The sequence below is a fragment of the Schistocerca nitens genome, chromosome 3, assembly GCF_023898315.1.
Source record: "Schistocerca nitens isolate TAMUIC-IGC-003100 chromosome 3, iqSchNite1.1, whole genome shotgun sequence".
In the NCBI taxonomy this organism is placed as follows: domain Eukaryota; kingdom Metazoa; phylum Arthropoda; class Insecta; order Orthoptera; family Acrididae; genus Schistocerca; species Schistocerca nitens.
In genome coordinates, this window is record NC_064616.1 from 725,373,780 (window position 1) to 725,384,655 (window position 10,876).

At 40.0% G+C, this 10,876-nt stretch overlaps 1 long non-coding RNA gene across 1 annotated transcript; it reads right to left on the bottom strand.

Annotated features, from left to right (window-relative positions):
- Positions 1-380: 380 nt before the first annotated feature.
- LOC126249526 (uncharacterized) lies at positions 381-1,431 on the bottom strand. Its single transcript, XR_007545604.1, has 2 exons — positions 1,300-1,431; positions 381-518 (listed from the first exon to the last, which is right to left on the bottom strand). It is a non-coding gene; the product is annotated as an uncharacterized LOC126249526 (long non-coding RNA).
- Between the last annotated feature and the right edge of the window lie 9,445 nt (positions 1,432-10,876).

The following is a 10,876-nucleotide window of genomic DNA, read 5'->3' on the forward strand; positions in this document are numbered from 1 at the left end:
GGATGACAGAAAAATGCTCTAGTGAAAAAAATGGATCTCATGACAAGAAATGAGTGGTAAATGTGATCAATCCCATATAACACAGTAAGCCGTTTTCAAACTTGTTTCCAGATGTAAAGTTCAAGTATATAAGCTTGATCAAAGCTGGAATATTCAGGCCTGTTAGTTGGATTCAAGCTTGAAACAAACATCAAAGTTGGCAGAGTTGAAGCTATATTTCAAGCTTGACTTATCAAGTTTGGCTCCAGCTGTATCTACACACGTGGAATACAGCCTGGTATTTACAGCTTGTTTTAAGCTATATAATTATTAATCTGTATTTATCGAATTAATTAAATAAACATCAGAATGGAAATGGTGTGAAAAAAATTATCAAGACATTTATGTTTAAAAATTTTTATTTTCAAAGTGTTTAAAATTGTTTTATTTCAAAATTTAATTATTCTGAAGCCCCTCCGGCCCCAGCACACAGACCAGAGCAGGTTCAAATTTTGCTGACTTCTGCCGGTATAATGATCCTGTAACAGGTAAGAGAAAATGTTAGCCACACCTAAACATAACAAATGTAAAAAGTTGAAATTGATCAACCTAAATATGAAAAGTAATGTTACGCTTATTATGAATATACTTAACTTTTGCCAAGCATGAGTCACAAGAAATTTTGTGTCCATCGCCACAGAAAGAATTAACAGCTTCAACAAAATCTCTCAAGACTGATGGCGTAATAACAGACTGCAACTCTGATTTTAGTGTTGCCCCAACTTTAAGACTTCTTTGACTTGAATTCTTTGAGTATGTTTACTTTGTACAAGAGTGTCATACTAACGGGAAGAAATTTCATATTACCGCAATTAAAGAGTAGTCAAAGCTATGCAAATAAAAAAGACTGACACCTATGTAGTGACTGGTTCTTGATGTACTTTTTCCCGTTCATGTCATTACTATTTGTATTCACAAAGAAACTTTTCACACTTCACGATTATTCATTCATGGTGTGACACACGCGAGTACTTACAAGTAAACAAATGTAATAGGGCGATATATATAAAAGGGCGAGATTTTAAAAAGGTAAAATAACATTAAGTTTTAATTTATTGGTGCCACATACTAGAGAGCTAGTTTAAAATGACCTCTTTTTGCTGAACAACTTGTAATATGTATTCTTAGCTGGTAATCCATTTCACTTTCATCCAGGCTCAATTTTTCTACGTAAAAGAATATGATATTTCTTTACGTTATGTAATAGTATTTAACATTTGTAATATTAACGTACCACTAGAGAAAAATGCACCAACATACCTGTAATACACTATATATCCTCTTCAGACCCGGTGTAGCAGTAAGGCATGAGACGCCACACACTTACCGAACTATTTTCCAGTATAAAACAAACTTCACAACAGTCAACAATCATTAATACGCGTCACAAAGTTAAAACGGCTGTAAACCTAGTAGAGTCAGTGCAAGGCTTATAAACACTTGTGGCGCTTCCCGTGGACGTCTATGGAAGCTATGCTGCGTGTGCATCTGCTGTACAGCCTTCTAGGGAAATTACAGTTTATTTCAAGCTTGGGAAAATTATTTTAATTCAAGCTAAATTTTTACAGCTTGATGTAAACTGTGTAACAGGTTGATTTTTCAATCTTGAATTTTCAACTGAACCTAAACTCAATATCCACCTTGAAATAAGCTGTGTAACAGGTTGATTTTCCAATCTTGAATTTTCAACTGAACCTAAACTCAATATCCACCTTGAAATAAGCTTGAGTGCCAGCTGGGATATATTGTTTGTTTATTTAAATGTTAATTACATTAAGTAAATTGCTGGTAAATGTGTTCAATAGATGAGATTTTGGTGTTGGGCAGAGAGCAGAGAGCAGTTTAATAAGTGTATTACCTGTAAGCATACTGCTGAGGACTCCATCCATAGCCCTCTACACGAGAAATGGAAGGAGGTGATAATGGATGAGTGTAGGAGGAATACTCTGCAAATAATGGTGATGCAGAAGGATGGACTGGGGATGCATTCCTCAACTCAGAGAGACTACTCTGTGTGCTTGAGCTGTTTGTGTTTTTTGAAGTGGCTAGTCAATCCACAGAGCAGGAGATAACTTTGTCCTGTTCTACTACCCTGACTGAATGAATCAGAGGTGTATGGAGCTTGACTGATGAAGCTTGACACTGATTTTGTTCCCGTTTCCAATCTCATGTGTGCTCATATGTGTTTGTGCATGTGTGCATGCATTCATTCATGTTCGTGTTCACTTTGCTGTGCACCCTACTCCACAAGACCATTCATAATTGGTGAGGTACTGTTCTACAGTCACTGCCAGAAGAATTTTCTCCCACCACAATACAAGTGTATAGCTGCTGAGGAACTTGTACACAGATATATGGTAAAAAGGGATAGGATAGCAAACTATCACTAAAATGTAGGAAGGCCAATACATGCTACCACAACTGACGAAAAATGCTTCACTGCTCTAATTACACATAAAAATTGTTGTGAAAAAACCACCACTCATAAACAATGGGTCATAATGCAACACAAGCACTGGAATTTGAGAAAAATCATTGTAATAACACAACTGCAAAAATCAACCCCAAAAGATTTCTCCAGGATAGAGTGGAGCAGCTGCATATGTATCCATTTTGATGTGTGGATACAGACTACACATCTTGGAAACAGTCTTACCTCCCCTCCTACCTACCCTCCTCCATTCCTCTGCTCCTCCTGTAGGTAGGGATACCAGTTTTCCAGCCCTGTTCTAACCTGCTGCCAATGGCATACAAAGAGATCCATCTGCAGGCAGTGATATACTATTTCTGATGTGCAGAAAAGTCCCACAGATAGACAAAAGATTGGAGAACAGGACACTTTTGACAAGCTATTAAACATATTTAATATTCTGACACAGGAAATATATTTCCAGCATATGACACACATTCACACTGCAAGTTTTCTATCCCTCTCACTATGTTGACAAAATTTAAAATGCTATGATAAATGACTTGCCACAACATTTTCCTCACTCTAGAATGCATCATTAGTCCACCCCATTACAACCCTCTCAACTGATTACTCCAACTGCTTTCTATCATCCTTTAACATGGATCCATGTTAAATTAGAGGCAGATGGTTCTCTTTTTTCAAGGAAGCATCCAAGACAGCAGTAAACTATTCCTATTACCTCAGTAGACATACTGCAGCATATTGTTGAAAACCATGCAGCAGCTGTCTGGCAAGGTATTTGTTAGTTGATACTTCATGGTTGTGATTAGTAGAGTGTACAGACAAGTACATTGTAATTGCTGTTTATTAGAATTTAAAACACTTACAGTTTTGCACAGGGTCAAATATGTGGTCCATTCTTTAGTTGTATATTGCAGTTCCCAAGCTGGTAATATAATACTCTTTAGCTAAGAATAACATAAAGTTTATCATAGTTACATGTCTGGACACTTTGTATAATAATAATAATAATAATAATAATAATAATAATAATAATAATCATCATCATCATTTATGAGGTGTTTGTTGATAACTTTGGGGTCACACCTCAGCTTGAGGTCCAACACACAAATTTATTACTGCACATTTTGTGGTCATCCACGTTAAACAGTCTATTTGTCATCTTATAGCTGACCACGATCAGTTACTGTTTCTCTAGTTCTCAGTGCTTCCTCATCAACTTTTTCTCATATTCATCTTGCTGTTACACAGTTGTCACCATGTACAAGAATTTTCCTATACCAAGCAGACAGCTGGCCGCAGTGGCCAAGCGGTTCTAGGCACTCCAGTCTGGAACCGTGTGACTGCTATGATCACAGATTCAAATCTTGCCTCAGGCATGGATGTGTGTGATGTCTTTAGGTTAGTAGGTTTAAGTAGTTCTAAGTTCTAGGGGACTGATGACTTCAGATGTTAAGTAACAGAGTGCTCAGAGCCATTTTTGAACCAAGCAGACATGTAAGTACTCTCTGCTTCAATTTTCCTGCAGTTTGGCGTATTTGTCAATTTATACGTATTTTCCATCAATTTCTGTAATTTTGCCAATTTTATCATTTGCCCACATTTTTTAGATTTGGATATGCTCAAATTGCTAACATAACCAGCAGTGGCTTGATTTTATATGGGTAATATTCATCAACCTAGTAAAAAATCCTGAGAACTTCCTTACTTCCAATGATCTATATGCATGCATTTTGGATGGGACGAGTATGAAAGTAATCAAATTAGATAGTTAAAAGTATAGTAACCCTCGTTTCATAGCTATATGAGACTCGATGAGTGCTGCATGTGAAAAATATTGTGGAAACTTGAAGTCTGTAAACAATTCAGTGTTCTCCTCCAATGCATCAGAGATCATGTATGTAGACTCATGTAGTTGTGCAGTTGATGGAAGCTCAAACTCTGGAAACAATTCTGCATGTTGACATGATTCCCACCCAAATGTGTAGTGAGCTGCAACAGGAAGTTGACCTGAGTACAGAGCTGATTTCTCCTCCTCCTGCTGCTGCTGCTGCTGCTGCTGCTGATGATGATGATGCTGATGCCGCCGCAGATGCAGTCACCTTTGTTTTTGCTCTGTATATGCTCTTATTGCTTACCTAGTGTGGTCTGCTATTTCTGTTCATACCATTCAACTCTGATATGTGCTTACAGCCCAGCCGGGGTATCTACAATTCATTGATAAAACATATGTTCCTGGATCGCTGTTTGGGCTTAGAGGGCTGACGTTATTCTGTTGTAAACACAACACAGTTACGCTATTTCATGCACTGGATTCCCAGGTCCCCTACACTCTCTCTCCCTCACTCCTCCGACTTCCAATGCATTTGTGATGATTCATGCCCACCATACTGATGGAAAACCAATTTCGGTGCCTTCCTGTAGATGAATGCAGATGCTTGCAAAGTACTCCATTTCCCTACCACATTTTGCACATAAACCGAGTCTTCAGTTTCATGATTCCAGTGATCGAAAGGTATTGACAAGGATTTGTGAGGTACTGCAATCCCTGTGTATACATTTGCTTGACAGATGTTGTGTGTGGAAGAGACTGTGTTCTGTTCATGGAGTTAGTGCAACATAGCATGTAATTTCACATGTCAAACACTGCTGCTACGTATTTGTCAGTTTCCTCATAAGATGTTCCTTCATGCATTTTCTGTTGCTGGTGATCATTTTATAGGACTGATGTTAGTATAGCATAATTTCTGAACTGTAATTGCATATGAATAGTGGCCACTATACACCTCTGGAATGCTATATAGTGCATGTGTCACAAAGAGTCTATATATTTCTTACTTTGGTGTGGAAGGTAGTAGTTTTATCATGTTTAAGTTTGTCACCATAGTCAGTGGAATAGAAAACTTACAGCATGAATTTATATCATGTGTTGGGAATATATTCCCTGCAGTGGAGTATTAACAGCATTGCATTCCATGACTATAATGGAAACAACACTGCTTTAACATTATAGAATGTTTAAATGCAGAGCCATTTAGGTCAGGAGTGTGTGTTTATGGTCTATGATCATTTCTCTCTTTCCAGTACCTTCTCGGTATGGAATACAAACACTAGAACAATACTCCAGAATTGATAGCACAAGTGATTTACATAAAATTTTTCATACTCTCTCCATCTGGAGCTCCATCACGCAGAAACCATATAGTTTTTCTTCTTCTTCTTAACTGTCTGTTATATCACTACAGCACTCTCAAATGTATCACGTGTTTATCTACTATGCACCAGCAAGAAGAGCTGACCTCTTCGTATGCATCTAGAGAGATCGTGTGTACTTGGACGGGTGACATGAGTAAGAGTTGTATGGAACAGTCTTCACAGAATGGCAGTTGCGGTATTGCAATGAGAATACTGGCCTATACCAGTAGTGTCAGTCAATTGTGCAAGATTGGTACATGTGTATGCCCTTTCCTAAAGCAAAATATCAAAGTGTATTGGTTATATGGTACCCAGCTCGTTCTGTTCCTTCATGATATGTGAAACTAGTGGGTATAGTACCTTAAAAATAATTGTGGTCAGTTCCAAATTAAATCGGAGACGATGTTGCAGGGAGGGTTTGTTAAAGACCATTACCAGATGTATATAGAGACCATCTAGAATTTTGCTCAAGATCCTTAGTCACTATGTTCAATGAAGGGGCAGAACATTTAGAAATGGGGAGCAGAGTGCTGCTATGGATATGATTCGTTTGTTGGGGTGGTAATCATCAAAGGTGTTGGTGAGATCTTTCAATCTCCGTCTTTATCCTGTGGATGTGAGAATACTTTTTGACTCTCATTGCTTTAGGGAGAGATGACCAATCATAATAAAATCTTCCCGGATTTATGAAGTGTTTCGGCTAAGCAATGTGATTTTTGCACCTCCTCTCCCTCCCTACGAAACAGAATTTGTGTTATGTGATGTAGGGAGTGTAACAGGGTTTACAATATATCCACATGCATATAGCACTCGCAGAGTGGTGTAACAATGATACATTGAGAACCAGCTGCAATGTCATTGGCTGATTGTATCACGAGCTCGACGCAGTGAGGAAGTTTGTTGATTTGAGAAGTCGAGAGCAGTGGTTGTGAATTCGTGTAATTGGGTAAACTGCCTTGAAATTACGGAAAATCTAATAAAAATTTTCATAATTGATGGAAAATACGTAAAATTGAGGAAATTACAGCAAAAATGTCAAAAATAGTTGTTGTAGAGCTTCAACATTGGCAGTTTGGTCATCTGTCATCGACAACAGTATCATAGACAGAGTTCATAGTCTTATTCAGCTGGATGTTACGAAATGACGAGGAGGGAGGGAATGATTGTGCTTTTTGTTTTCTGACGTGTAAATAGCTAGCTTGAAGGCAGTCGTTCTGTTTTTATATTTTTGCTTCTGAAATGTATTTAATACCCACATGCATGACAATTTATTTACAAGACTTCCACAGACATTAATATTGAGTGCTTGGAGGCCAGGAGAGCACGCGGGCTATGAGAGGCTTCTGGAAACTGCTGGTCGGCGCCTGACCACTGGTCAAGGTGCCCACCCCTCTAGTGACTGCAGCCTCCTGGAGCTGCTTCTTCACTCCGTGAGATGTAACCAATAGCCATAGCGTGCTGTTGGCCGTTCTGCTCCTGGATATTTGTCTACAACGAATAGTCAAGCATTTCACTACTGAGCGGTCGTCATTTCCTAGAAATACGTTTGATATCTGTCTGTTTACCGTTGAGTTCTTCATCCATGACAAATAGTCAAGTACTTCTCTTTTGTTCCAGTGGGGCCTGCCTTTCTGAGAAATATACAGGGTGCATCAAAAAAATATGTACACACTTTGAACTGTCATAGACAATTTATTTCCCTTTCTACAAGGTTAAATATCTGTGAGAAAGTAATGTTATGTTTCTTCAACAGGTGGCAGCAGTGCCAAGGAAGTAACTGCAACATGGCGGACGTGCGTTTGACCTTTGAAGCGCGGAAGAAGATAATTAAGTGGTACTGGAAGTTTGAGAATGTAGCTGCGGTTCGAAGACAGTGGAGAAGTGAGTATGGTACAGAACCACCTTCAAGGTTAACAATTACACATCTACGAGATAAATTCGAAATTAATGGAACAGTGTGTGATGCGCATAAAGGTCGATCAGGGCGACCTCGTATAGCTACAAGTGATGATTCCACAACTGCGGTCATGGAACTGTTTCAGCGTTCGTCTGAAAAATCTTCAAGGCAAGCGGCACGTGAGAGTAATGTAAGTGCTATGCATTCTGAAGAAAGGCAAGTTTAGTGTGTACATTCCAAGGCTGGTGCAACAGCCAAGTGATGACGATCCAGATTGGAGGTTAGAATTTTTTGAATGGGTTCAGGAGATGGTGAGATGTGAAGTGGGGTTTATGGGTAGCATAATTTGGTCGGATGAAGCCCAATTCAAGCTCAATGGAACTGTCAATAGGCACAATTGTGTGTATTGGGCTGAAGATAATCCTCAAATTACAGTTGAAAAGGCTGTGAATTTGCTTGGTGTAAATGTGTGGTGTAGTTTGTCTGCAAGGGGACTCATTGGGCCTTTCCACTTTGAAGGTACTGTTACTGGAGAAACGTACCTAACAATGCTTGCTGACTCCATATTCCCTGCCATTCATGAATTATACGGTAATGATGAGTTTTATTTCCAACAAGATGGCGCCCCACCGCACTATCATAGGGATGTACGAGCATACCTGGATCACAGTGTGCCAGGCCAGTGGATAGGACGCAGGGGACCAATCGAGTTTCCTGCACGCTCTCCAGACCTCACGCCGCTAGATTTCTTCTTATGGGGCACAGTAAAAGATCAGGTGTACAAACGTAAACCATGTAGCCTGGACACACTTTGGAATCAGATTCAGGCGATGTGCGCAGAAATCTCATTGGACACTTTGGTACGATGCACGGAATCAGTGGTGACTCGTACTCAGAAATGTGTTGATGCTGAAGTCCACCAGTTTGAACATTAATCACATTTGCAAAGTACATTTATTTTTCCAATTGGACTTTAAGCTTTCCATTTCCAGATATTTAACATTGTAGAACAGGAAATAAATTTTCTATGACGCTTCAAAGTGTCTATACATTTTGTTGACGCACTCTGTATTTAATGGCATCCTATTCTTCAGACAACTGTCTATCTGTGATTGATTTCGGCAGACCAGAAACAGTATATCACTGACAGGGTCGAATCTCTTGGGTACCATCAGTGATAGGTTAGAACAAGATTGGGAAACTGGTATCACTACCTACAAGGAGGAGCAGAGGGAGGGAGGAGGGAAGGTAAGACAGGTTCTAAGTTGGTTAGTCGTCGAAGATGGACACACATGTAGCTGCTGCCAATCTCTCCTGTCAAGATCTTTTGGGCTCGTTTTTTTGGGTAGTTGTGTTATTGCAATTCCCAAAGCATGTGTTACATTATGATCCGTTGTATACGAGTGGCGGTTTTTCCATCTCAGTTTTGATGTGTAATTAGAACAGTGAAGCATTTTCTGCCAGTTGTGGTAGTATGTGTTGGCCTTCCTACACTTCAGTGATAGTTTGCTGCTCTATCCCTTCTTACCATTTATGTATGTATGTATGTGTTCTGTGTACAAGTTGCTCTGTAGCTATACACTTGTAGATCAGTGGGAAGCAATTCTTTTGGTAGTGACTGTAGGACAGTGAAAATACACACACACACACACACACACACACACACACACACACACACACACACACACACACACCAGGCAGGGGAACCAAACCGGTTTCAAGTGTCATTCGTCAGCCCAATACACCAAGGCGAGCACCTCTGGTTCACTCAGTCAGGGGTAGTGGAATAGGACGAAGTTGTCTCCTGCTCTGTGGAGTGACTGGCCATTTCAAATAACACAAACAATTCTAGGACAGTCAGTAGTCTCCACGAGTTGCAAAATGCATCCTCAGTCATCTTGCTGCATCACCATTAGTTGCTGAAAACTATTCTCCCTACACTCATCCATTATCACTTCCTTCTCTGTATCATTTAGGTAATACCCTTATTAAATTCCTATCTGTCCAGCATCAATATTGCATCAATTGAATAAATTTACCAGCAATTTAATTAATTAAATGAATTAATGTTTAGACAAACAAACAATATATTGCTCAAATTTACCACACATTTCATTTCATAAGATCCATTTCTTCACGAGATCATTTTTCTATCATTCAATCAATTTTAAGCAGTTGTGTCTTTTTCAGTTTCAAGCAGCAAGGGTGATGGGTAATATAAGTTCCGTTTTCCTACCAAAATTTAAGCAATTGTTCCAGCAGGAAAATACATATATACAAATAAATGAACACAGTTCCCAAGCCAGTACCTTACATCCTTGCTCTCCAGCAGCTCAGCACAGATTGAGTCTTTTTTTCGCTAACTCACAAGTGGTGAGGAGAGGGGACATTGGTGAGGGGAGTGGGGGAGTGGGGAAGGGGAAGTGGAAGTGAAGTCGGCGTAGGATTGGGGGTGGTGACATCAATAACTTGATGCTGCCAGATCTACCCACCCTGGATAAGAGGAGGAATGACCATCCAGGCAGAGTTACTATCTCTTGAATAAATTTAGTCATGATGCAAAAAGGCGTAGAACAAACTTTGCCCCACTATTTGTGTGGACCCAGGCGTACACTTGCTTGCAGACATTTTCGAATAATTCTGTAGTTTATGCATGTACATGTGGCAACACTGACGTGCAGTAACATCTCTGGCACGCAAAAAACTCTTTGGGCCAAGGCGGCCATTATGTTCTGTCTATGTGATACTTTCGAAGTGTAACGACGTATATCTGAAGTGTGACAATAAATGTGCTCATTGTTTTAACAAGTGGATCAACGGGTTGTTATTTATAACGATAAGGACCCAAAATCCCACATTGGTGACCCTGGCGGCAGCTTGTGACGCTCTTCCCGTGTTCTACGTGAGTTCAATAACAATAACAATCATGTGTGTACAAGTGAACCGCCTGTATCGTCATGTGGCCTACGCAATGATGTGTACCGCTGTACGATTTCTACTGTCAGAGTCCGACCATGCCACCCTCCTGCACTACGCATGGACTCTATACATCGAACATTTCGAGGCCCTCCGACCAGCAAGTGGATTGCAGTACCACAACACTCACAGACAACGCGTATGTACCGCCCACAATCTTACCTCAAGATCGTTCTTTCAAACATACAGGACAAAGTGTGAAAAGACATCTGGGCATTCCACCACTAACGTCGCAGGCTCAGGGGTGCGCAACTGCCCTCAGAACTTTGCACCAACTTTCAGAACAGTGCCACTACACGGCTGCTACATCATACGTGCCGCAAAACGGTTCCGCG